This window comes from Misgurnus anguillicaudatus, chromosome 14, assembly GCF_027580225.2.
Source record: "Misgurnus anguillicaudatus chromosome 14, ASM2758022v2, whole genome shotgun sequence".
Classification (NCBI taxonomy): domain Eukaryota; kingdom Metazoa; phylum Chordata; class Actinopteri; order Cypriniformes; family Cobitidae; genus Misgurnus; species Misgurnus anguillicaudatus.
The window spans coordinates 34,615,657-34,640,487 of NC_073350.2; the positions used below are offsets into that span (position 1 = coordinate 34,615,657).

A 24,831-nucleotide genomic window follows, 5' to 3' on the forward strand; every position below is an offset into this window, starting at 1 on the left:
GATCGTTTAGAGTCATTTGAAGCTGCACTGAAACTGTTGAGGTCCAATAAAGTCCACTAGATGGAGAAAAATCCTGGAATGTTTACTTAAAAAAAACTTTATTTCTTTTCGACTGAACAAACATCTTGGGTGACATGGGGGTAAGTGAGTAAATTATCTCTATTTTTAATGAAAGTGGAGTAATAATTTAATGTAACGTCTAGAAACCAAAATGCATTCAGTCTGTAGCAGTGAATTGTGGGTAACGAATGACACATTTTCTGTGACCGCAGAAGACGACAGGAGAAAGTCCCTGTAACCGTTCTGAATTTCCCGTCAGGCGGTTTCACTTCTGTCGTGTCACTTTCATTTCCGGAATCATTTGCACTGTAACTACAGTAGAAAGTAAATCACCTCAACCAAAACAACAGCAATGCAACGCAGGAGAGGACTGACTCCAACGTTTCATTGACACAAACGATTGCAAGAGATTTGTTCTTAGGAATGAAAGAGAAGAAGTTAAACATGAGACAGTCTGACAACATGACGAGAAATCTTTCACAGTGACTTTCACTTCTGTATATTAAATGACTGAGTCATCATGTACTAATATATTGATTAAATTATCATAGCAATTTCATTTCTTTCATCACTATGACACCGTTGAGTTATCTTTGAGCAAACACTGCTGTTTTTACTTTCTTTTGTCTAATTAAAATGTTCAGAATTAAGCCTAAACAATTTTTTTGTTATTTCCTTAAATTTGTTTTAGTTTCTCTTAAATTATACAACAGTCGGTGCAGATAGCACCGTGATTAGAGCATTGACATATAGTGCTAGTGTGCTCACGGTGACCCGAGTAACGTTTCCATCTCTGAGGTCCTTTTGCCGATCCCATTCCCATATCTCCACCCAATACTTTACTCTCAATCGTCCACTATCAGCTACAAACAAAGGTACAAAAAGCCCTTAAAACATAACTTAAAAAATATACAAACCTCATTATTTATAAGTCACAGAAGAAAACAAGCTTTTCATTCATTATAGTTTATGGTTAATTGACTGTAATCAAATCAAATGAGGTTTTACCTTTTCTTTTCCATCTGTTTCTTTCCTTCTGTTCTCATTTTTCTCTCTCTCTCTTTTTCTCAGAGCTTCATTAAACTGTGGGAAATGATTTTGTGCCTCATTAAATCTCTGATACATGAAGAACAACACATTTTGCTTTTGTATTTGTGTTTATTTTGAACTTTAATCCAAATAGAAGTTTGACAGGTGAAGCAATAGATTAACTACTGCTGGTTTTGGTTATAAATGAGGCAAGATGACTGATATCAGTTCAGTAGACAAAAAGGTAGATAAAACATAAATAAGATGTATAGGGGAGAGCGGGGTAAGTTATCACACTGTTCATAATTCCAACACTAGAGGCACTATCACAAAAATCAAATAGCCACTTTGTGTGATGACAACTTCAACTATGTGTTCACATGTGGTCAAGATCGCTCTAATCTGACAATAGCACAATTTTATTATTTTTTGGCTTAAAAAGTAAAAAAAATGCACTTTATATTTTATTAAATACAACTTTGTTAGGTATGAATGTTAAAAAATATTTTTTGCACAAAATAGAGTAGACAATGTCGTGTCTTTTGATACTTTAGCTGACATGCTACAGCTCAACGCTTACCCTGACATTTAGCCAACATTACCACACATGCAACATAATCTCACAAATTTACGTAAAATAGTGATTGTCACGTATTTCCACCATTATTACGAGCCTGTGCCACGCATTTATTTTCCGTGTCAGTTTTACGTATTGGTCACTGAACTGTTTGTCCTATTTTTAAACAATTTTCACTTTGGTTTGTGGTTAGATTTGCTGTTTGCGTTAGGATGTTAATTTAAGTACATTGAAAAAAAATGATTCATTCAATTTACTCAATTTTTTTAAGGTAAGTGGTTGCAATCAATATATTTAAGCTACATTTAAAAAAAAATTTGAATAGTAAAATAAAATAAAAAACTTTTGTTTAAATGTAGCTTAAATAAATTGATTGCAACCACTTACCTTAAAAAATTGAGTAAATTGAATGAATAATTTTTTCAGTGTATTGGTTTATAGTATTTTTTCATATGCTTTTTAAACCATTGTCGCCTCACTTTAGGGTTAGAGTTGGGTTTGGGTAAGGATGTCATTTTATGCAACAGAAAGTTGTTCTAACCCCAAACCGAAGCGAAAATTGCAAGAAAATAGGAAAAACAGTTGAGTAACTGACACAGAAATGCGCGGCACGGGCCCGCAAAATGGTGGAAATACGTGACAATGCCATGCAAAACTGAGCATGACTATTTCACGTATTTTGTGAGATCAGGTTGCACACATGTCAGTTCGGGGCAAGTTGTCCTAATGACTTTGACGCAGGTCGTCACATGCTTTCACACTGGTTATTCAGGTTAACCCCACAAAAGCAGGGCTAGCAGGGTTTCATAACCCTGGGTTAATTTCAGGGATAACCCCTCTTCTAAATTACAGGTGTGAAACGGTCCTTAACCTAGGGTTAAAAGCAGGGTTTAGAACAAAGATAACCCAGGGTTAAGCACTGTGTGAAAAGCCAGAGTTAATATTTCCAGTTCTGGTTTGAATTTAAAAATAAAATCAATAAACACAATTAAGCAAGTTTATCTTTTTAGATAATCTAATGTGACAATTCACCCGCCAATGGGGCAAATATTCACAAGTGAACATTCTCTATTCAACAATCTACAACTCCATAACGAGATAAGATATGAAAATGTAATGAACACAACATATATGCCCAAGACTTTCTTCTATTATTTTGTATGAGATTTATATCATTGTGATGTATACCATTGTGACCCTGCTCTCCCCTATAGAGACTTAATATGATCCTATGATTTAAAAAACACATTGCAGGCACACTGTCCTGTTGTACATCCTCAACCTTAACAAACCTCAGTACTCAACATGACCATAACATCACCTTTACACAATGTTATCATAGTTTTACAGCATCCTATGTGTGTCTGTGTGTGATGAACTCAGGTCTCTTTATTGCACCCTCGAGCAATCTTCACCTTTATTCATCTGTATTTCTCCACACTCTTTCCACTATCTGATGGCAATGGTGGAGTTTTACTGGTTGTCATGGAGATGTGTGACATTATCAGGTGAGATAATCTCTCTCTCTCTCCGAACTGCACTTTATCCATCAATGCTGTCAGGGTTCAGGAAGCAGGTGTACACCTCCGTTTCCATGACAACACACAGGACAAATTTTCCATCATCCATCACGCAGCGGTCCGGGGAACAGGTGTCTGTGTGTTCAGTGTGGACGTGACGGCGAGACACGCTCTGTCTGATTAAACGACAGTAACACGGATCATTAGCACCACATACAGAAACACAACTGTATTCATGTGAAAGAGAGACAAAACATCAAACTTCTCTTGTTATGTACTCATCATCATGTTGTTTAATTAGAAAAAAGAAGGAAGACATTTTTCTTATAGTAATCTACAACAACACACAGTGCTTTATGAATCTTGTTTTATCTAGCAATAGTCATTCAATAAGAACCCTGTTGATATAATAATGAGGCTTTACACATTACCACAACTTCTTTTTTTGATGGTCTTGGTCTTGTCTCGGGCTCAACTATCTTTGGTCTCGGTCTTGGTTTCAGACTTAGTGGTCTCTGGATATTATTTCAAGGCTGGTCAAGACCACAACTGTGGTTTATGATTTGATGTAAAACTTTTAACTTAGCTGGGTTTCCCTCACCCCAATTTTTTGCGCATTTTGAAGTATCGCATAAGAAATGAGTGATGGAAATTTCAATTAAAGAACAAGTTTGGTATTTTACACTTAAAGTCCTGTTTTCAGATTGTTTATGGTGAGATAGAACGGTTTTGACTGAAATTTCGACATATGCGGCTGCCCAGAGAATTTTTGGGTGTTTGTTGTTTAACCTCCCACCTCTACAATGGGTGTATACTGGAACAATCCTTCCTAAAATGCATTAAACTTTCGTTTAAAAAGACGTGAAACTCAGCGAGTGGTCAGGGGTGTTTACTGATATGCTCACACAAAAATCTCTGCAAAAGATGCTTTCCAACAGGTGTTTTAGCATTCGTTGTAAACTTGTGGACCTATTTTTCCAAACGCCTCACACCCGTATATTCTTCCGTTGAGAGCTTGAATAATAATCACTCCAGCCCAGGTGGTGGCGATAATCCGCCTTTGCCAATTGCAAGAATACAAACGGGTTCCCGGCGCGGAGTAATACCGTACCTCAGAGCACATCTAATACAAGTCAATGGAGTTGGACAAAAACTACGATAAAACCTGTTGGAAAGCATCTTTTGCAGCAATTTTTGTGTGAGCATCTCAGTGAACACCCCTGACCACTCGGTGAGTTTCACGTCTTTGTAAATGAAAGTTTAATGCATTTTAGGAAGGATTGTTCCAGTGCACCATTAAACCCATTGTAGAGGTGGAAGGTGATACAAGAAACACCCGAAAATTCTCGGGCCAGCATCATATGTCCAAATTTCAGTCAAAACTGTTCTATTTCATCATAAACAATCTGAAAACAGGGCTTTAAGTGTAAAATACCCAAAAATCCCTTAATTCGCATAAAAAGTTTTTACACTTGCTTGGGAGGTTTTTGACTTATGCGATAAAAACTAAATGCAAATAATGGAAGACGGAGATGCATTTGCCAAATAAATTTTGATCGTCTAACTGTTTCCGCTGTCGATGTATTTATTATATATGAGGCTCGACGTCGTCCTAATGCTCTTTGCATTTCTTCTTCTGTCCACAGCATTCAGTTTGACAATGACAAGCTGTACTGTTAGTAACTTTATAATTTGCCCAATCGTAACTAAATGCAGTCCTGTCTCTATTTTTTAGCGTGCCTTTTTAATTTACTGTTGCTTAGGTTACCAATATCATCTTTCAATCGCTTAAACAACTTAATGGAAACGCAAAAAAAAAGATTTGCTTCAAGTTTGGATAGAAACCTCTTTCTTTTGTTTGAACGGGGGATTGTCCAAACAAAAATCTTTCAACAAATTCATACAAAGGCCCACAAAATCCATCCACAATAATCCCATCCATTTTTTGATGGTCTTGTCTCAACTTACTTTGGTCTTTGGTATCGGCCCCTCAAAGTATTGGTCTTGGTCTCGACTGTCTTTGGTTTCTGTCTTGGTCTCGGCCCCTCAAAGTGTTGGTCATTTCTTGGTCTCGACTGTCTTTGGTTTTAGACTTGGTCTCGGCCCCTCAAAGTCTTGATCTTGTCTCGGTTGTGACTGTCTTTGGTCTTGGTCTCAGCCCCTCAAAGTCTTGGTTTTGTCTTGGTCTTGACTGTCTTTGGTATCGGCCCCTTAAAGTCTTGGTCTTGGTCTCGACTGTCTTTGGTCTCTGTCTTGGTCTCGGCCCCTCAAAGTGTTGGTCATTTCTTGGTCTCAACTGTCTTTGGTTTTAGACTTGGTCTCACCCCCTCAAAGTCTTGGTTTTGTCTCGGTTGTGACTGTCTTAGGTCTCTGTCTTAGCCCCTCTAAGTCTTGGTCTTATCTTGGTCTTGACTGTCTTTGGTATCTGCCCCTAAATGTCTTGGTCTTGGTCTCGACTTTCTCTGGTCTCTGTCTTGGTCTCGGCTTCTCAAAGTCTTGGTCTTCTCTCGGTCTCGACTGTCTTTGGTCTCTGTCTTGGTCTCAGCCCCTCAAAGTCTTGGTCTTGTCTTGACTGTCTTTGGTCTCTGTCTTGGTCTTGGCCCCTCAAAGTCTTGGTCTAGAATGTCTTAAGTCTCTTAAGTCTCTGCCCCTCAAAGTCTTGGTCTTGTCTTGGTCTCAACTGTCTTTGGTCTAGGTCCCTCAAAGTCTTGGTCTTGTCTCGGGCCCTCAAAGTTTTGGTCTCGGTCTCTGTTTAGGTGGTCTCGATTACAATACTGCTACTGGTGTTAATGGAGTTATCCTCCTCTCACATCCAATATTATTTATAAAGACTTCTGACAGCTGTTCAGATTGAAGTTAATAAATCTGATCTGATGAATGTGCAGAGGAGATTCTTATTGTTTACAGGTTGATCATTCATAACTCAAGAGACCTCATTTATTTTTTAGTGGAGTGTCAACTCATCTATGATGTTTTTCATTAAATTTCTTAAAACAAATCTAACAGACACATTTAAGTCAGAGGGTGAAAGTGTAGAGCTACAAAACAATAAAAATAAGAGAGCTGAGATCACAGACATTCAGTCTAATATAAATCACAAGTCAAGAGAATTCAAGCTGTTTAAAAGCTCTGTCACATCTATTGAGGATCATTCATTTGTATCTGAATACTGCGAGACGACTTCACACTTTCAGTATGTGAAATTTCTAGGCTGTCCCCTGAGAGACTGAATGTGACATCACACGGCAAGCTGTCGTCTTTACAAACTCATTTTAGAAATATATGTTTCAATGTTTAAAAATACAATCGACTCCAGTATGCAATGACATCCAATCATCCAAGCAGCTTCTTTTTTTTTGACATTTTATAATCTTTCAAAGTAGTGATGGATTGTGAGACATCTATTAAGCGTCCCCCATCTTTAATTTTCTGAAAAGATCACCTATGCAATGTGTCAATCTCTTATTGGTCACATGTCCTCATGTGATACGTATTTGCAGTTCAGAGTTCACCAAACTTGAACTTTGGGACAGAGCGAAATGTGAAAGTTTTTGCAGGTGCTTGTGTTGATTCTCCATATGAATGATCCATTCATGGAATTTAGACACTGAAGTTTAATCCTGAACATGATCAAAAACTTAGATTTTACCCCAAATTTTTACATTTTCATCAGATGAATGTCGAGAGATAGAGAGATAAAGAGAGAGAGATAGATGAGAGATTTCACACATGGCTCAGAGGAGTATAAGGATAAAACACACACACAGCTGCAAGGTCAGACACATGGTTAAAGCTGTTGGATAATCTGGCTCGACTCCATCCCAGATTTAAACACCATCCTAACCCCATGGTGACGCTTCCCAGCCTGAAATAAACCAATGATCCACCAGCACAGAAACCTGAAGATGAGACTCATGGGTCATTATGGGCGTGTCAGTGAAGATCTGAGCTGCTGATTCTGTAAATACAGCTCTTCCGACAGCAAATAAGAGTTAAAAATAGCTGCATATACATATCAGTGTGATTTAATATATGCAGGAATATCAGACCTGATGGTTTCTTGCATCTGATTCTTAAAATCCTTAAAGACGTCAAATATAATTACAATCCTGCAGAATAAAGCAGCAAAATAAAGAGAAATCTCAAAAATAACTGAGACATTTGTGATTTTTGACTTCATCCATCAATAAAGTGTGTTTATTAAAGTGTGTCAGCTGTGATGTAAGTGACTGTGCTTCATTGAGTTAATCATTCATGTAAAAGCTCAGTTTGGTCCTGTGAGATTTGCTCGTGTCTATGATGTTTAGAGATAAACAGAAGAGTTATAACATGATTCACAGGCCTCCATGTTTCTTTTTCTTTCCCTTCGGCTATTTATTTCTTTCATCCAACACGTGCCAACTTCTGTTTCTCATAGAGGACATAAAGTTTCAGATTTGAAAACATCACAGATGTTTCTCCGTCTCAATGACATGCAGAGAGTAAACTACTTACTGCTCTTTAATCTTTATATGATTTCAGATTTATCCAACTCTCCATGTCTGATATCACGGGAATTTGTACGTATTTTACAAGTAGTCTTATTCGTATGAACTGGTGAATTGTACAAAAGCGTACGATTATTAGAAAAGCAACAATAATGAAACAATGTCCCTAATCCCAAATGTCACAAAAAAGTACAAATGCAGTCATACGAATTAATTTGTATCAGCCACCTCATGCGTACGAATTGTCATGAGATTGTGTCGAACTCTCTGACTCTCATCATTCGTCTGTCTTTCATTGATAACACATCATCATACATCAACTCTGAATTTATTATGGTTTTGGATGATGTCGTTGATTACCTGGCAACAATCAGATGTTAGATGATTATACAACATTTATAATGTTCACTATTAAAATGTCTAAGACTGAGTACCCTTGATGTCTATCTGTCTGTGTGTGTTTAGATTATTAAGATATATTTTGGGTTTTCTGCCCAGCGTTACGCCTTTTTTCTAAATCAGATCTGACAGATCACAGATCAGACTGGCAGCAGATGGCCTCTACCCGATCAAAAACAGATCACCTGTCTATTCAGTTTGTTATAGGGTGTGTCAACCTGATCTCACGAATTTCCGTGGCATTTTTCTCCGCATTTTTCCGTGGCCCTGCTACGGACTGTCTTTTTCCGTGGCATTCTCACGGATTGGTTACTCAACTGTTTTGTCCTATTTTCTTACCATTTTCACTTCGGTTTAGGGCCAGATTTACATGAAATGACATCCCTACCCAAACCCAACTCTAACCCCAACGCCAGGCGACAATTGTTTAAAGTTTAGAAAATATAAAAGAATAAATCAGAAAAAATAGTATAAACCAATAGTTAAAGTGACATACTAACGCAAACACCAAATCTAACCCTAAACCGAAGCGAAAATGGTTTGAAAACAGGAAAAAGCAGCGGAGCAACCAATCCGCGAGAATGCCACGCAAAAAGACAGTCCGTAGCAGGGCCACGGAAAAATGCGGAGATCTGTGAGAATGCCACGGAAAAATTAGCAAAAAATTCCCACGGAACTTTGTGAGATCATGTTTGGTGTGTTCAAAACGGGATAACTCCTCCGAAGGGCACTTTGGGAAAGGGAAGCCACATGAATGACAAAAGGATGATCACTTCTGATTGGCCCATACTGTTATACATTTCAGAATACGACACATGGTCACATGACCAGGCCACTGGTGGTGCTGATTGGAGCAGAAACACAGATCTGATTTATGTCTGTGGTATAATGAAATGGCTTGCTGGGTTTGCTTCAGAAGTAAGATTTAACTCAGAGATTTAACACAGTGTGTATATAAAAATCTGTGGTTTTACAATCTTGGCAGTCAATAACTGTGGTGGATTCATGTGCTACTAAACTCATATTTTATGTTGTTTTTTTAGTATGGTTTTAAAGAATGAGTGCATGACACGCAACCCGTTTAAATTAAGATTACTTCATTAAAGTCACAGAGGGCCTTTGACATCCAGAATAAAAGATATTGAATGTGTATTTTCATTTCTTTTTAAATCGATAATAAATGTAATTACCTAACTAACACTAGATGAGTGTGATAGCAGGTGGTTTATCTGTGTTCTCTCACTGACACTAGATCAGACAGATCTGTCACTGCTGTGTGTTACCAGCGGCTATTTCTGTGCTCAGATTAATGGTGACGGACCATATGGCTTAAAACAGCCTGAGCCAATCAGAACAGAGATGAACCCGAGTCAAGGACACAAACACACCTGAAATCGCCTCAAGCCATCACAATGATCAACAAATGACATCTCTAAAATAAACTCGCCTAAACTCTTACAACAGCAGAAATCTCACACATCTCCTTTTAAATTCATTAAGAGATCTTATTAATGTCTCAAACAATAGCCAAAATACAAAACTCCAATTCAAATACCTAAAGAGATCTCAACATCATCTCATAAAATTTACCAAAACCAAATCATTTGAATTAAATTGTATAACTCTACATTTATAATGTAAGTATTTTAACTACACAAAATGCTACACTTCATCTTTAAATAAAAAATACAGCAGGGTGAGGTTTTTAAGGTTCTGAAGTGTGTGTGTTCGTGCGTGCGTGTGTGTGTGTGTGTGTGTGTGTGTGTGTGTGTGTGTGTGTTGTAGTGACTGATGCTATCAGGATCTGCTGTCACACATGATGATGATGCCAGCGGTCAGGACGGGTCGAATCGGATCAGGGTATTTATGGAGTCTCCCTACAAAGGTTTGACTGACAGCTCACATGTGTCCATCTCTCTGTGTCTCTGTGTGTGTGTCTTTTCTTGTTGCATAATCAACTATTTTAATCTCAAATCAACATTTCAATGTTCATTATTTTAGTTATTTGTTATGTTTTTTACAAAAGCGACAATGTAGTGTCAGATTATTAGTACTGCAAAACAATAATGACAGATTGGCCAACCCTGTATCACGAATTTATCTACCTATAGTCACGTAAAGTCATTTCCTTGACACAGACAAGTTTTTTTCCGTCTTTTTGCTTGAACATGTCACGTATTTCTGTTTACGTGTCATTGTTACTCAACTATTTTGTCCTATTTTCGAACCATTAGGGTTAGATTTGGTGTTTGCGTTAGGATGTTACTTTAAGTCAGTGCTTCTCAAATAGTGGGGCGGGACCCCCAGGGGGGGCTCGAAGCGACACCAGGGGGGGCGCGCGAGACCCTGGGGAAAAATACTTTTTCAGGAAGTGATTTTTTTGCACTGTCACTTAAAGACATTACACCCCAATTACGCTGATAAGCCGCTTGAGTTTTTATTATTATTTATTGATTATATTTAATTAAATTTTTCAGTATCAAACGGTCAAAAAATATTATACTTTAAACAAGAATTGATTTTTTTTTCAGGCAAATTGATGCATTTTAAGTCTTTTCTGTTACAGACTAAAAACAATGTTAATAAGTTATTCTTTGCTGTAAGTTGATCGATATTTCTTTTTTTGTGTTTTCTTTAATGTTAATAAGGATACAATGTTTTGCAGATGTGTCATTTTATAGATAAATTATACTATTTACAGTCGCGGCGGAGAGTTGGGGGGGCACAAAATGTTTACTTCTTCCTAGGGGGGGCGTGACAGAAAATAATTGAGAAGCACTGCTTTAAGTATTGGTTTATAAATTTTTTCAATGATTTATTTTGTATATTTTATGATTTTTAAACCATTGTCGCCTGGCATTAGGGTTAGCCCTCATCCCATTTCTACGCCCTTAACACTTCCACATGGTTTGAGTGCCCTCAACAGTAAAGTCCCCTCAACGAGTGAAGTGGGGGTTCAAATCTTTCCCTATGAAATGGATCACCACTATATGAAAAGTTGCGTAGTGAACGTGCATGATTATTATTAATATGATTGAACTCTCGATAAGCCCGGGGTATACGTGTTCATGTGAACGCCGGAACACACATCTTGAATATTGACAAAACTTCCCAGATCAGATGTATATATGATGGACAGACTCTCTCGAAGCAGTCGGGAGACATCGTCTGATAGCTTCGTGAAATATTTTCATTCATTCAACATTAGATTTCAAAACTTCACAAACACAAAAGTCGTGTTCAAACTAACATATTCCAACAATTTCCAGAATTTTAACATGCTTATTTGTGAAAATATAGTTGTTCTTTTCCAGCGGTGTCCGCCATCTTGGTTGAAAAGTTTGACCAGCTTGCTGGGCTTGCAAGGTATCCTGGGTAATTTCATCTCCCACTTTGTTTTAAGCCTGCATCGGTCCTGACTACATTTTGAAGGTTGATTCTAAGAGAAAAATAGCACTCCGTCTTGCTCCCTAAAGTAATGGGATGCCCTACACGTGCACGCACAAAAGCAAGGGTTAAGGCAAAATGTAGGGGAAGGGAGTTGGGTTTGGGTAAGGATGTCATTTTATGTAAATCAGCTGTGTAACAAATATGACAATGACAAAAACAGAAATACGTGACATGTTCACGCAAAAAAGCAGAAAAATGTGTCAGTGTCACGGAAAAGACTCCCAAATGTATGTGACTATAGTTACGTAATTTCGTGATACTGGGTTGGATTGGCTGTATCCTGTAACTCTATCCTTATGTTTTACATTAATACTTTATTGATGTAAAAAACCTTCATCGCTGATCCAACAAATATATTTTTGTTTTCAAGTACAGTTCACTTTGTTTTTTAGCTGTGTAAATTGATTGATTACATGAATTGCATCATGGGAAAGACATTGTACATCAAAGGTCATCACTTTTATTGGATAATGTTTAAATGCATACAGATCCAGATTTCTATCCTCATTATGGTAAAGAAGCTGAGGTTATTTTTGGTGAGAGGTCCTCAGATAATATTGTTATTAAAACGTCCTGATGGTCAAATTCAGTAACATCATCTGTGTTCAGTTCACTGTGATGTCACACTTATTTTGATACATTAAAGTTCCTCTAAGTTTAGAGTGGGAATGACTGACCCAGGATCAGAACTGAAAATGATCTTTTTCCAGAAACAAGTGAAGACAGACACCAGGCCTCATATACTGTAAATCTTCTGGGTGTATTAATCCTCTTTGTGTCCTCACACTTCTCTTAGTTTTTCAGAATCTGATTATATGATTGTGTCTGATAATGATGACATCAGCATGAAAATGATGTGAAGATTACAGCTTTAATATATGTGAGAGACTCTCTCATACACACACACACACACACACACACATAGAGAGAGAGCGAGTGTGTTTATAAAGAGTGTTTATGACATTATTACATTTCTTTCACTTCTCTTTTATAAATCATACGGGGATTATTGTTCTGAAGTAATGAGGAGTTTTCTTCACTTCGGTTCTCTCCTGAGTGACACAAATGTCAAGTTTAATGTCACTATCACTGACATCATCACTGATGCTGACATAACACATGGAAATATGTGTACAGTATGGATTTATAGAATATCTGAGTTAAACAAGTCCAAATATCCACTTGTACTGTAAGTTCAAAGCACACAAAAGATGATGTTTGATTGGATAACAAAGAAAGAGAAATAGAATTCTGCTTCTTGTGGACCTTTATCATTAAAGCTTAACATTAAAGAACTTTTTATTCTAGGTGTTTTTCTAATTTGTAATAAAGAAAATCAGAGTATTAAAGAGATTCATTGGAAAAATCTGTCATCATTTACTCACCATAAAGTTCTTCCAAACTTGTATAAATGACTTTGTTCTGCTAAATACAAAGGAAGATATTAAAAAAAGTTGAATAACCAAACAGATCTGGGGCACCATTGACTCTCATAGATAGGAATATGTAATAATTGTGTGTGTTGTGTACGTGAGTTGTGTGTGAACTGGAAGACAGACAGACAGTTTTATTCCTGTTGGAACATGACACGAGATGCTTCCAGGAACCGGGACGAACACTGGGGCTTTGCTCCAAACCCTCACCAGCTGCCAGCGCACAGGAGGATTTAAAGGCATCAAAGACGCTCCTGACGTAAAGACATTCAAAGAGAAGATGCTATAATTATACTGCCTACTAAAACTTCCTTCTGGTGACCAGATCAACATCACATCTAATCTTCACAGGCAATCCCATAATGCACTGCTACTCTAATAAAACTTCAGAATATATAAAAACTTTAAGGTAAAATAAGGTTTGCTGTTTCCCAACATTTCACAGCCGGTTAGTTTGGTGTGGTTTAGTGGTGCTTGTCAACTGGCTGCGTCCAAAACCGCCTACTTTCATACTATATAGTAGACAAAAAGCAGGAGGCGAGCGAGTACTAGTATGTCAGAATTCATAGTATTCCAAAAACAGTAGGCGAAAAGTACCCGGATGACCTACTACTTCCAGCAAGATCCCAAAGTGTTCAAGGATCCTTTAATATCCCATGATTCCCTAGGAGAAGAGTTATTCAATAAAGAAGAACGACTAACTTGTTGTTAAGACGACGTATGTCACCTGATGTATTAACATTGCGAATGTAGTATGTCCGAATTCATTCATACTATCCATATTCATACTATATAGTACCTACTGTGTGATTTCAGATGCAGCCCTAGACTTGGAGACATCTGGCAGACTCATATCAAACCAGGGCTGCGTCCGAAACCGCATACTGTCACAGTACATACTAAAATCGATAAAATACTTACTCAACGACAGTTAAAACAGTAGGTAGGGGTGCGTGGGGCAAAAACTAACGTGGGGTTAGTTGTAACACGGACTGTTAACATTGTTGCACAACCCTGCTGAAAAAAACAATAAAACCATTACAGAAAATTCTATGGTTTTATTGGGAATTTTATTGATTCTAATGGAATATGGCCCAAAAACACACTACAGTCAGTGTAGTTGTTTTAATGGTAAAAGTTAATGGTATTTTAATGGAAACCATTAGAATTTTCTGTAATGGTTTTATTGTTTTTTTCAGCAGGGAAGGTTGAGCATTTTGTTTTTCCGGTATTTCACGCTGCCAAAAGACGATCTCCCACAAATTATTGTAAATGTATAATGTTTTTTCAAAGAGTTATTAATGAACAAGTGTTTTGGTGGCATGTAAGTAAATTTTTTCATCATATGTTTTTTTCGGTTTCTAAGTTGGGTGTGTAAGATACCAAATCCAATGCTATGTCATATTAATCAGTGTCTTGTTGACTAAAACAGCAACATTTTGAAATATGTCTGCAGCTCTTAGTAACTTTCTTGGTGGGCTTGAATATATTTTGACCCAGCGGGGTTAATTGTAACGCTGTGTTTGAACTAACCCCTTAGCACTTATGATATGAAAACCGCTAACGTTTGCGTAATTCTTGCCGTTGTTTTAAATGGGCTACACATGAACGATTGCTGGCTGCCAACAAAATAAATGTGCCTTATCAAAAATCGTGTGTCAAATTTATTTTTGGTCATATCTTTAATATTGTTTGAATAAGGTCACATCAAAAATTAAAATCATAATGAAATGAATGGCTAAAATCAGACTTTGATGCTCATTATCTCAGAATTTGATTTTGAAACTGTATTATGGTTTTTACAGACTGCGTCACATATAAGAAATGTTTTGTCATAATTGTGCTGCTTTTTCTCAAATTTTTAGACATTTGTATCCATTTATAATTGAACTATTGTTAGAAAAGGGCTGGATGAATGAATACAGAGTGGATACCTGTCTATTATAGAAAGATTTATAAACAATATCCACTTCAAGTATATAGACAAAATATTATTGAAATATTTGCCTGCAAACTTAATTTTTTGCAAGTGTTACAACTAACCCCCTAGCCTGTTACAATGAACCCCACCTATGGGTGAAGTTGTAACGTTTGGTGTAATTGTCCAAGAAGGGTAAGTAATAGAAACAAATTTCAAATGGTCATTTGTAGCAGAGATGTGTGTGTTGCTTTTGTAAAAATATAATTAATCAAACTCAAATATGATTGAGCTGAAACCAAAAAGCGTTAGATTGTGCCCCGCTCTGCCCTACTATATAGTATAAATGAATTCAGACGTACAACATCCGTCCATGTTGATGCAAGACATATGTCTTCATAACAAGTTAGTTGCTAACTGGAATGACGTTAAATTAGTGCAATGTAACCACAAGGGACAGCTGTTTAAAATATGTCTTTGTATTTGTAAAAGAGCTGCGTTCCTGCCTTTGGACATTTTTTAATAAAACAATTAATCTCCTTCTTCTTCATTGGATAACTCCACTCCCGGGATCACGGGATAGTAAAAGGGTCCATCGAATGAACACTTCGGGATCTTGCCGGAAGTAGTAGGTCATCCGGGTACTACTGTTTTCGGAATACTATGAATTCGGACATACTACTCGCCTAGCGTACTGCTTTTTGTCAACTATATAGTATGAAAGTAGCCGGTTTCACCCCAGATAATCATCAGCTTGTAAAACCAGTGCTAACCAGTGCACCATATTAGTCTGGTTTCAGTACATCTTTGTTTATGTGATATTGTACGTCTGCCTACATGAAGCATCTGTACATTTCAGTTACTGAGAATCATTCACAGAATAAATGACAAACTCAATGTGTGTATGTGAAGCGTCTCTCGTCTGCTTAGTCAAGGGCCTGGCGTTTCTCCCGGATCCGGTGTCCCGTCTCCGTCATTCACACCATTTAGGTTTCTGCTGCGAGAGAAGCGTCCTTGACAGACAGCCGGACACCCGATCAGCTTCTATAAATCTCTGAAATAAACCGATCTGGCTGTTTGAAATATGATGTCCTGCAGATCTTCTGTGTGGAGTAAAAGCTGAAGGTGTTTTCTTCATCAGCTCACTCCACCTGTCTGCTCAGACCACATATAGCAACAAACGCCTGATGAAGTTTTCCACGAAACGTCCGTGTTAACCAGACACAAATTGTTGAGATATTTCTGTACGCGGGCCAGGAGGACTTTACTGGATGTGTGCGGTTGAAATAGCATTTATAAGCTGTGGGAGTCAAACGCAGACAGAAGTCATTTTAAAACCTGGTTTTTAACCTTCCACCCACCGCTAACAGATGCACAGCTGCATGTTAATACTCAAATGTTTTGCTCTGTTTTCCTGGAAGAGATAGCCTACATCTTAAATCTACATATCTACTGAAGGTTTTTATGTGTCAACTTACCCTACTGAAAAATCCAGCATAACCTGGTAGCTGGTTTTAGCTGGTTTATGGTGGCAGCAGCTGGTCTAAGCTGGTCCTCCCAGCCTGGCAAAGCTGGTCAAGCTGGTAGGTCAGCTGGTCTTCCAGCATGACCAGCTAGTCCAGCTTAAAAAGTGACCAAAACACGGCTAGACCAGCTTACTACACCAGCAATACCAGCTAAAACCAAGCTGGGAGACCAGCTAAAACCAGCTTATGCTGGTCTTAGCTGGATTAGGGTACTCAACACTACCGACATGAACTAAAATTCCCAACCTTTGTGTCACACTGAGTAACAACAAAAGGGCAGAGAGGAAAATATCCCAAATATTCCCACACAGCCGATCACGGAAGTTGCCCATAAACGCACAAACACTTCCAGGTTCTGTTAACGCACAAATGCACGAAAACAGTCTACTTTTAGCATCAATCGCCAGCCCAAACACACATGCACACCATCACAAGAGTGAAACTACAATTTCAGACACACACCAACATTCTTGGCAAAGATCCTGCAGAAAGTTTCCCCGGCCAGCGTTGCACATCCGTGATGTCTGTAATTAACATTTGTCTTTGTTTAGGAATGAGAGAGGATGCACACATAGCTTTCACTCCGGGCCGCGCTCCAGCATTCGTCTCTGAGAAACACTCAGGATGTGGACACAATGACCCGTGAGCTCCTGACGCTGGCCCGAATCTCTGCTTTTAATGCAGCCAACACAAATATTCACAAGCCGACGAGTAAAACCTCAGCAGACGGTCTTTATGTGAAAAGTTTATTAAGCTCAAAACAAACAGATTGTTTTACAGTCTGAGGTATGGCCACGTTTATACTCTCAACCAATCCTCAAATCTGCCACAGACTGGATGTCATTGCATTCATGTACACTAAAACACAGATTTGCGTTGCATTTCAAATGTGCTTCTCAACCTGATACATATTTGTAACGTGATCTCATCCGTGTGTATTTTTACGTAAAGTGTTGTTGTACCACATGTACATTTACTTATGTTTTAATACACACTGAAATGTGGACTAATATGTTCATTATTTATGTATTAACAGCTTTAAAGACATACAGATTTCAACGCATTCCTATTCATAAATATTACAATTCCAAGCACTGCCGTTTCTTACTTATTAATTTTAATGACATGTTTTCTTTCTGACTTAAGTCAGTTTACTCATTTAATAAAATGTTGATGACTTTCAGAGAATGACACAATATTAAACAAGACTACACTTTAAAACCTTAAAATTAAAAACATTTCTGTAATTATTTAGTTTGTTTGCCATGACACACAAAAGGCGTTTTCCTTATGCAATAATAATTACATCAAAACACAACATAAAATCACAAAAGATTTGTCTCTATAATTCATACGATTGTGAGGTTCAGATCAAAATTCAGGCCTTTATCCAGCAATCTTGGTCCCAGATATCATCAGCGAACGTAAACGTCAAATCTTGTGTTTGTTATAAATTTAAATTCAAATGTAGCACCTCAAGATTAAGCTTTACGACACATTATACCACGGGTCTGTTGAATGCTGCATTCTGATTGGCTGAGAAATGTTCTATGGGTGTTGATTATTTTTCTGTAAACCGCACACCTAACTTTTCAAATGTCTTAAAAATAGGCACCAGAGCAATGTTTGTGGTAACCGTGGTATAAGCGGAATAATTGACTCCGGTCCTTTGAATTATTTGAAAATAATGCACACCTGCGGTGTAACGGCACTCCGCTTCGCGTCGTGCCGCATTACCACCTTGGTGTGCATTATTTTCTTATAATTCAATGGCCCGTCGTCAATTATTCCTTACTTGCTTCATGGCAGTGCAGTGATATCAAACGCTCATTGGCTCTTGCATGCTACGACACAGATTTGCGACATTTTCATCTTTCTGCCTATACTTTTGAAATTTAGCAATAAATAAGTTATTATGATTGCACTCATCTGTCTGTTATGCTTTTTATTTCTAACAGTACATGATTTTAATCAACTGTTTTAGGTATGACTGTATTAGCGGCTTAAAATATCTTTTGAATGCTTTTCTTAATCATTTGAGTCCATTACGGTGCATAATATAAAAGGAATACATTATAATTTTTATTTTGTTGTTTGGGTTTAGTGTAGGGTTTGGTGTAGGGTTAGGGTGGTAACATTATCGATAAAAAACTTAAAGGGGAATTATACGGCAATCTTCATGGTATGAAAGATTTGTAAATGCTTTACGTTTTATAGCTGTAAAAACATAAAAATGCTACAATTAAGTGTTGCAAATTCATTTACATTGTGTGGAGAATGCGTCTATGCGGAGGCTTGCAGTGTTTCTTTACCAGTGTTGTGGGTAACGCATTACAAGTAACGTGCATTACGTAATAATATTACTTTTCTTAAGTTACAAGTAAAGTAATGCATTTTTTTAATGTAATATTTGAGTTACTTTTTCAAAAAAGTAATGCGATTTACTTTTCAGTTTTATTAATTTGATTTGAAAAAAATAATGTACTGAATTAAACTAAACGTAATGATGTAGAATTACACAAACGGAGATGGCAGGCCAGAGCTTAACATTTTTGTGATGGAAAATGCAATTTCTGAATGCAGAAACACCTGCAAGGTCTGAAAGAGATCAAGCCTCAATCAAGTAAGTAAAGTAACGCAAAAGTAACTTAAAAGTAACTTAAAAGTAATGTAAGTATTACTTTCCATGAAAAGTAACTAAGTAACACAATTAGTTACTTTTTTCAGGAGTAACTTAATATTGTAATGCATTACTTTTAAAAGTAACTTTCCCCAACACTGTTCTTTACAAAGTAAGATTGCCATCTACTGGCCTGGCACGCATAATATAGTCATCTTTGCAGATACATGTAAACGTTAATCTTTTAATCGCAGCATTTCAGTTTTTTGCAACATCATTGTCAAGTAGACGTAGCTTACTTTATCTTTTATCAGTGAAGACGCATTGACACCTGCCTGAAGTTCACCTAACACCAGCTCCAGTGGCGACTCGTGACTGCTCATCCGAGGATGCGCTAATTCAAAATAATTGTTTGGATTGTCACGTGTGTGGTTCCCTTTTCCGAAATATGTGTTCTGCGTGTTGAGAGATCCTGTATGCATCACGTGTTTTGTCAAAATAAGTGCCTGCTGCACACTCGTCAAAACCGTTTATGGTAAAAGAGACACTCAAGTCCACAAAATACACACAAGACATTTTCTGAACAGTAAACTCTGATTACGCATGAGATTATGCGAGTATCTGGCAAACGCAAGCGTCTCTTTTATCATTAACCCTTTAGACGCGTCTGCGGCACGCTCTTATTTTGACAAGACACGTGATGCACCAGGATCGCTCGATGCGCAGAACACATATTTTGAAAAAAGGAACCACACACATGACTACAGAAAAAAGAAGTCACCGGCCGCCACTGACCAGCTTTGACTGAATAACAGTCTGTGTTAAAGGCGGAGTCCACGATGTTTGTGTCACAGGTAGGGGTGGACCCAGATGTTAATAAGGTCACGCCCCTTTTTCCACCTCGAGGAGGTTCCCAAAGCCACCCCAATGACCAGACACACAAGGTAAGCATAAAATTAAAATGTACTTTATTTAATTTACTTAAAATAATAAATAGGGGAGGGGAGAGGGGGAAACTTAAAATAACGGCCTCTTCAGGCTCTCGTTTTTCACAGGCTGGGCTTCCACACAGTTCATTTTCGTATTGCTCATCCTCTCTCTTTCTTCACAGGCAGCAGCTGGGACACAAGACACAGTTAGTTCAACTTGGCTTTCTCACCTCTTCGCTGCATACAGCCTATGGTAAGTGTGAGGTTTGCTCTGTTCGTCTTCTCTGGCGTTCACTTTCTCTCTTTCTCTCCCCACAGACAGCGGCTGGGACACAAAACACAGTTAGTTCAACTTGGCTTTCTCACCTCTTCGCTGCATACAGCCTACGGTAAGTGTAAGGTTTGCTCTGTTCATTTTCTCTGGCGTTCACTTTCTCTCTTTCTCTCAATGGGTCAGGTGGGACATGCAGTTTTCCATGTAACGTCGGGGGCGGACCCTCTCGACAAGCGCGTTGGTCACAGAGGGGTGTACACGTCGCACCATCACACCAAGGCCGAGCGCTGCCCTCTCACGTCACCGTAAGGCGATCTTCCACCGGACAGGGGCGCCCCTTTGTAGGGACCTCGGGACGGGCGGGATTCCCTACACCACGTTCTCTGCACAGTAAGTATTTCGTAGGTCAAAATATCCACAATGACATTCTCTAGTCGTACTCACATATCCACTGGTTTCCCAGCTCTTCACCGCCGCTCTTCGCGACCCCCAAATGTCTCAACAGGACTCGTTTCAGGACACCACTCCGTCACTCGTAGCTAGAAGCACACTCACAACGTACATTATAATAGTGTTCCACCAGGGCCAACAGCCTCTTCGTTCTCCCAGACAAAGTGTATGAAGGCGGGGGTTTGTCTGACAAGACACACACAGCAATACACAGCAGAATACACAGCACCACGCTATAGTGAAAGTTTCCACAGCACAAAGACTCACCCACCACAATCGTGTACACATAAAGGACGCCCGTCTTCGCCCACTTTGCCCGAGTCCGATTGGCAATGGATCTCGCGGCCTTAGTGGCGGTCTTGTCACTGTGGCTGGCTTCGACCAAAGAATCTCCTCGGCTCACCCACCACGCTTCCCTAGGGGTAGGGCCGCTCTCCTTTTCCCGGAGGTATTTGCTAGAAGACAGGTTAGTAAATACACAGTGGCTCTACAGCAATATGGTTACTCACTCGTCAATTTAAAGTGTTTCTTTCCCTCCGTCTTCTCCGTTCCCTTTGACCAGCAACATCAATACTGCAACAGTACGTCTCTTCAAAACACTTCCACAACTTCTCCACAGTTAGTACTCACACAACTCCGTTGTTTCTCCTCTTAATGTGTCTTCGATTTCGTTGTTTACGTTCGTCTTTCAACCTTTAAGGTTTACACTTACTTCAAAGGTCTGTTTCAACTAGAGAGAGAGAGTCCGACCGCCACCAGCAGCGCGTCGAGTGAACCTGCACAATGCCAACAGTCACAACGCCCAACAGTCACGAAAAGCACATCCGCTCCAAAAGCACTTTTCGGGGTGCTCCTTTAAAGATCCACAGCTGCCTTTCTTTCGCCTCCTGTGGCTCCGTCTTCTTTCCGCGCGCTTCCTAGCGCAGCCCGGATCAACAGAGCCTACGGCTCTTCAAAAGGTGCGTGTCTTTAACTCTGCCTTTGGCAAAGGAGCTTTCCCCGTGTCGATGCTTCTCGTGTCTGACGTGTCTCTCGTTCATGTTTCTGCAGAGCCTTTTATGTGGCTCATCCTTCCATAGCCTACAATCACCATCCGCTTCTTAAATCTTTTCACCTGTGGCTCGTAAAGCCCGATTAGGTTTCCCTGGAAACCTGGAAGTGAGAAGGTCCGTCCTCGAATGCGGCCCGTTGGGAAACCTTCCGGGCGGAACCAAACTTCCTTAACTTTGGTTCCGCCCTTAAAAAGACCGTCACCTTGTGACATCTGAAAGCCAATGTTGTTATTTCAAACCACCTAAACAAACACGCCCCTACCCCAATAGAATCTGGACCTTCTGTTGATAGACCCGCCCCACACATACGCAACCCGGCAAGGATGTCGGTTAGTAGACACGCTCCTTACTGCTGATTGGCTATAAGTGTGTTTTGGTAGTCGGCCCGTCTCCTTTTCCAAAGCGTTTTTAAACATCGTGGACTCCGCCTTTAAATCCTAAAATCAGGTCAAACCGTCGTGCCTCAGCTGGCATAGCTGCAGAAATCTCTGCCAGTGCTCGCTGATGCCCTCCTGCCCGCATCTGTGTTGGCACACATACAATGCATTGCTTTTATCATCACCTCGCTGTATCAGCTGATCCAATCTCTGTCTGGCATACAAAAGATCCGCCTGTCTGGCTTTTTAAACGCTCTTTTTTCCCTCTCCTGTTTTGTCCTCTCTTGTTTTGTTCTCTCCTCACTATCTGCCTCTTAAACGCGCTCCAGTTTTTTAGCACATCTGTCGGTGTTTCAGCCTCCAGAGAATCACTCACACGAACGCCAGCATCTCAAATCACACAGATTGGGTGATGACTTCATCAATTATGTGACCTGCGGCCCACTGAGGGTCCTGCGAGTCTTCGGTGACATCACCAATTACAAAATACAGCTGTTTGGTCACATGAATCAAGCAAAATAAGTAGAAAATTATGTTTTTCTGGTGATATAGTGTTCAATATTACATCAAAAGATACAGAACCCCTTTACAATATTTGCACATGAAAGCAATGAAGCATCATGGAGCAATGTCAATATATAGCTGTCACCGGGGTAGTACCCTTTCAATAGGTAAACCCACACACCTAAAGAGTTCATATTAGTACCACAGAGGTACATCTGTACCTAATGGTATGTACTGGGGCCATCGTTTTGACAGAACGGTTCGGCCTGATGATGGAAAGCTCGTACATCTCATATCAAACACACTAATGATAAGAAACCAATTAGACCTTGAAGAGTAGAGACGTGAGTTTATCTCTGCTGTCTGAATACTCAACCAGCATTAACCCTTCAATCCATAACAGATGAAAGATCCAGCGGGGGATCGAAGGATATCAGCTGTTACGTGCATGTTGCAGCATCGTTTCAGTCGACATGAGAGACTTTTCTCACGGATGGTAAAATATGTATAAAGCCGATTTCACAGACCTGCCGGTTAAATCGAACCGTGTGGCACAAAGGGAGACAACATCACAGCCGAGCACAAAGTCAAGGAGAAAAATCGATTGAGAAAGACGGCTTCGCACTTCTGTGAAGCAAAAGAGTGAAATAAATTGCAAGCGTTTGGATGCGTGTAAGATCTTGAAAGACGACTCAAAGCTAATGAAATTACGTTCTGTAGTTATTTCTGCATCTCCAGGGGTCTGAACAGATCTCGATTTCAAACCAAATCAAATTCCTTCCTCATCTGCTGTGACCTGGATTCTCTTACAGCCCGTCTGTTATCTCTGTATCAGCGGGGTGACTGAGAGAGAGACGGTTCAAAAGATGAGAGACAGACAGATGCAGGAGGGAAGTGAAGATCAAATGAATAAGGTTTCATGAAAGAGAAACTACAGGGCTCAAGAATAAAATGAATTTTTATGTTTTTACATAGAAATGGAATAATTTCTGTTTATTTAGTAAAGTCTCTCTTAATGTTTACCTTTTTATAAATTACATACGAGGACTTCAGGTGCAAAACCCTTTAATGCTGGAGTTATTTGCAAATCTTGAGGCACAATTTCAATTTGTTTCCTGTATCCGCTTACATCATCTTTTAAAAGCGACTCGTATCCAATATCTGCATTTACACTAAACACTTGGCAAAACAATTCAAGGTAGACTAACATACTGAGCCAACAGCTTAAACCACCATACGCAAAGGGCACAGACAACATGATTATAGAAGATTATAGAGTTTTATTTCTGTAACAAGACATAAAAAATTACTCCAATAAAGTGGAGCCGTCGTCCTCGATTGCGCTGCTAAGAACAGCAGTGACGGCCAGTGACTTCTCTTCCGAAGGGCGCAAATTCGAAATATGTGTTTGTTGCGCCATATAAACTTATGTGAATCATGCATCATATCAAAGTTAGGGCCGTCACGATTATGAAATTTGGCTGACGGTTAATTGCCTAATAAATTGTGACGATTATGACGATTAATTGCCCGTTTAAGGGCTTTGACGATTATGACGATTAATTGTCTGTTTTGTTGCTTTGACATTTAATTCTCATACATTTTTTTGGTTGTTCATGAAATAATTTTCACACATTGTTGTAAATATTTAAATTAAATCTTTTGCAAGGTTTACCTGGCAGTAAATATCAATATCATAATGTCTTATTTATACAGGCGCTGCAGCTCCCCTTGTGTTTTTTAGAGAGATGCGCAATCATTGCGGTGATCTGAAATCATTGCGATGAGGTTAAACAATCGCGATGAGGCGATTATTTAATCATTGTGACAGCCCTAATCAAAATAAGTACCTGCTGCACACGCATCGAAACTGTTTATGATAAAAGAGATGCTCACGTTCACAAAATACTTATAAGACACTAGATGCGTCTGCATCAGGCCCTGAGTTTGACATAACCACGTGATGAACATAAGTATGAACACATATTTTGAAATGACGAACCACACTCATGACGGGCTAAATACATGTTGTGATGAGCTTCGCATTGTGCGTCCTCAAAAAAAAAAAACAAGTCACTGGCCGCCACTGAAGAAAAGTCATGTGATTGCAGGTGGTGTCCACCTGAGTTGATGTCCTTTGCCAGCGTTGCATTTTCAATGATGCATGACACGTCTTGACATGGGAATATCCGATCTCTCCACTTACATTGCAGATGCAAATGCATG

At 39.0% G+C, this 24,831-nt stretch overlaps 1 long non-coding RNA gene across 1 annotated transcript in view; it reads right to left on the reverse strand.

Moving 5' to 3' along the window:
* Positions 1-2,089: 2,089 nt before the first annotated feature.
* Positions 2,090-24,831, reverse strand: part of LOC129427516 (uncharacterized) — a 73,499-nt gene continuing 50,757 nt past the window's right edge. Inside the window, exon 4 of the long non-coding RNA XR_012373308.1 lies at positions 2,090-3,362. This is a non-coding gene — a long non-coding RNA (uncharacterized lncRNA). The remainder of the gene's footprint in view (positions 3,363-24,831) is intronic.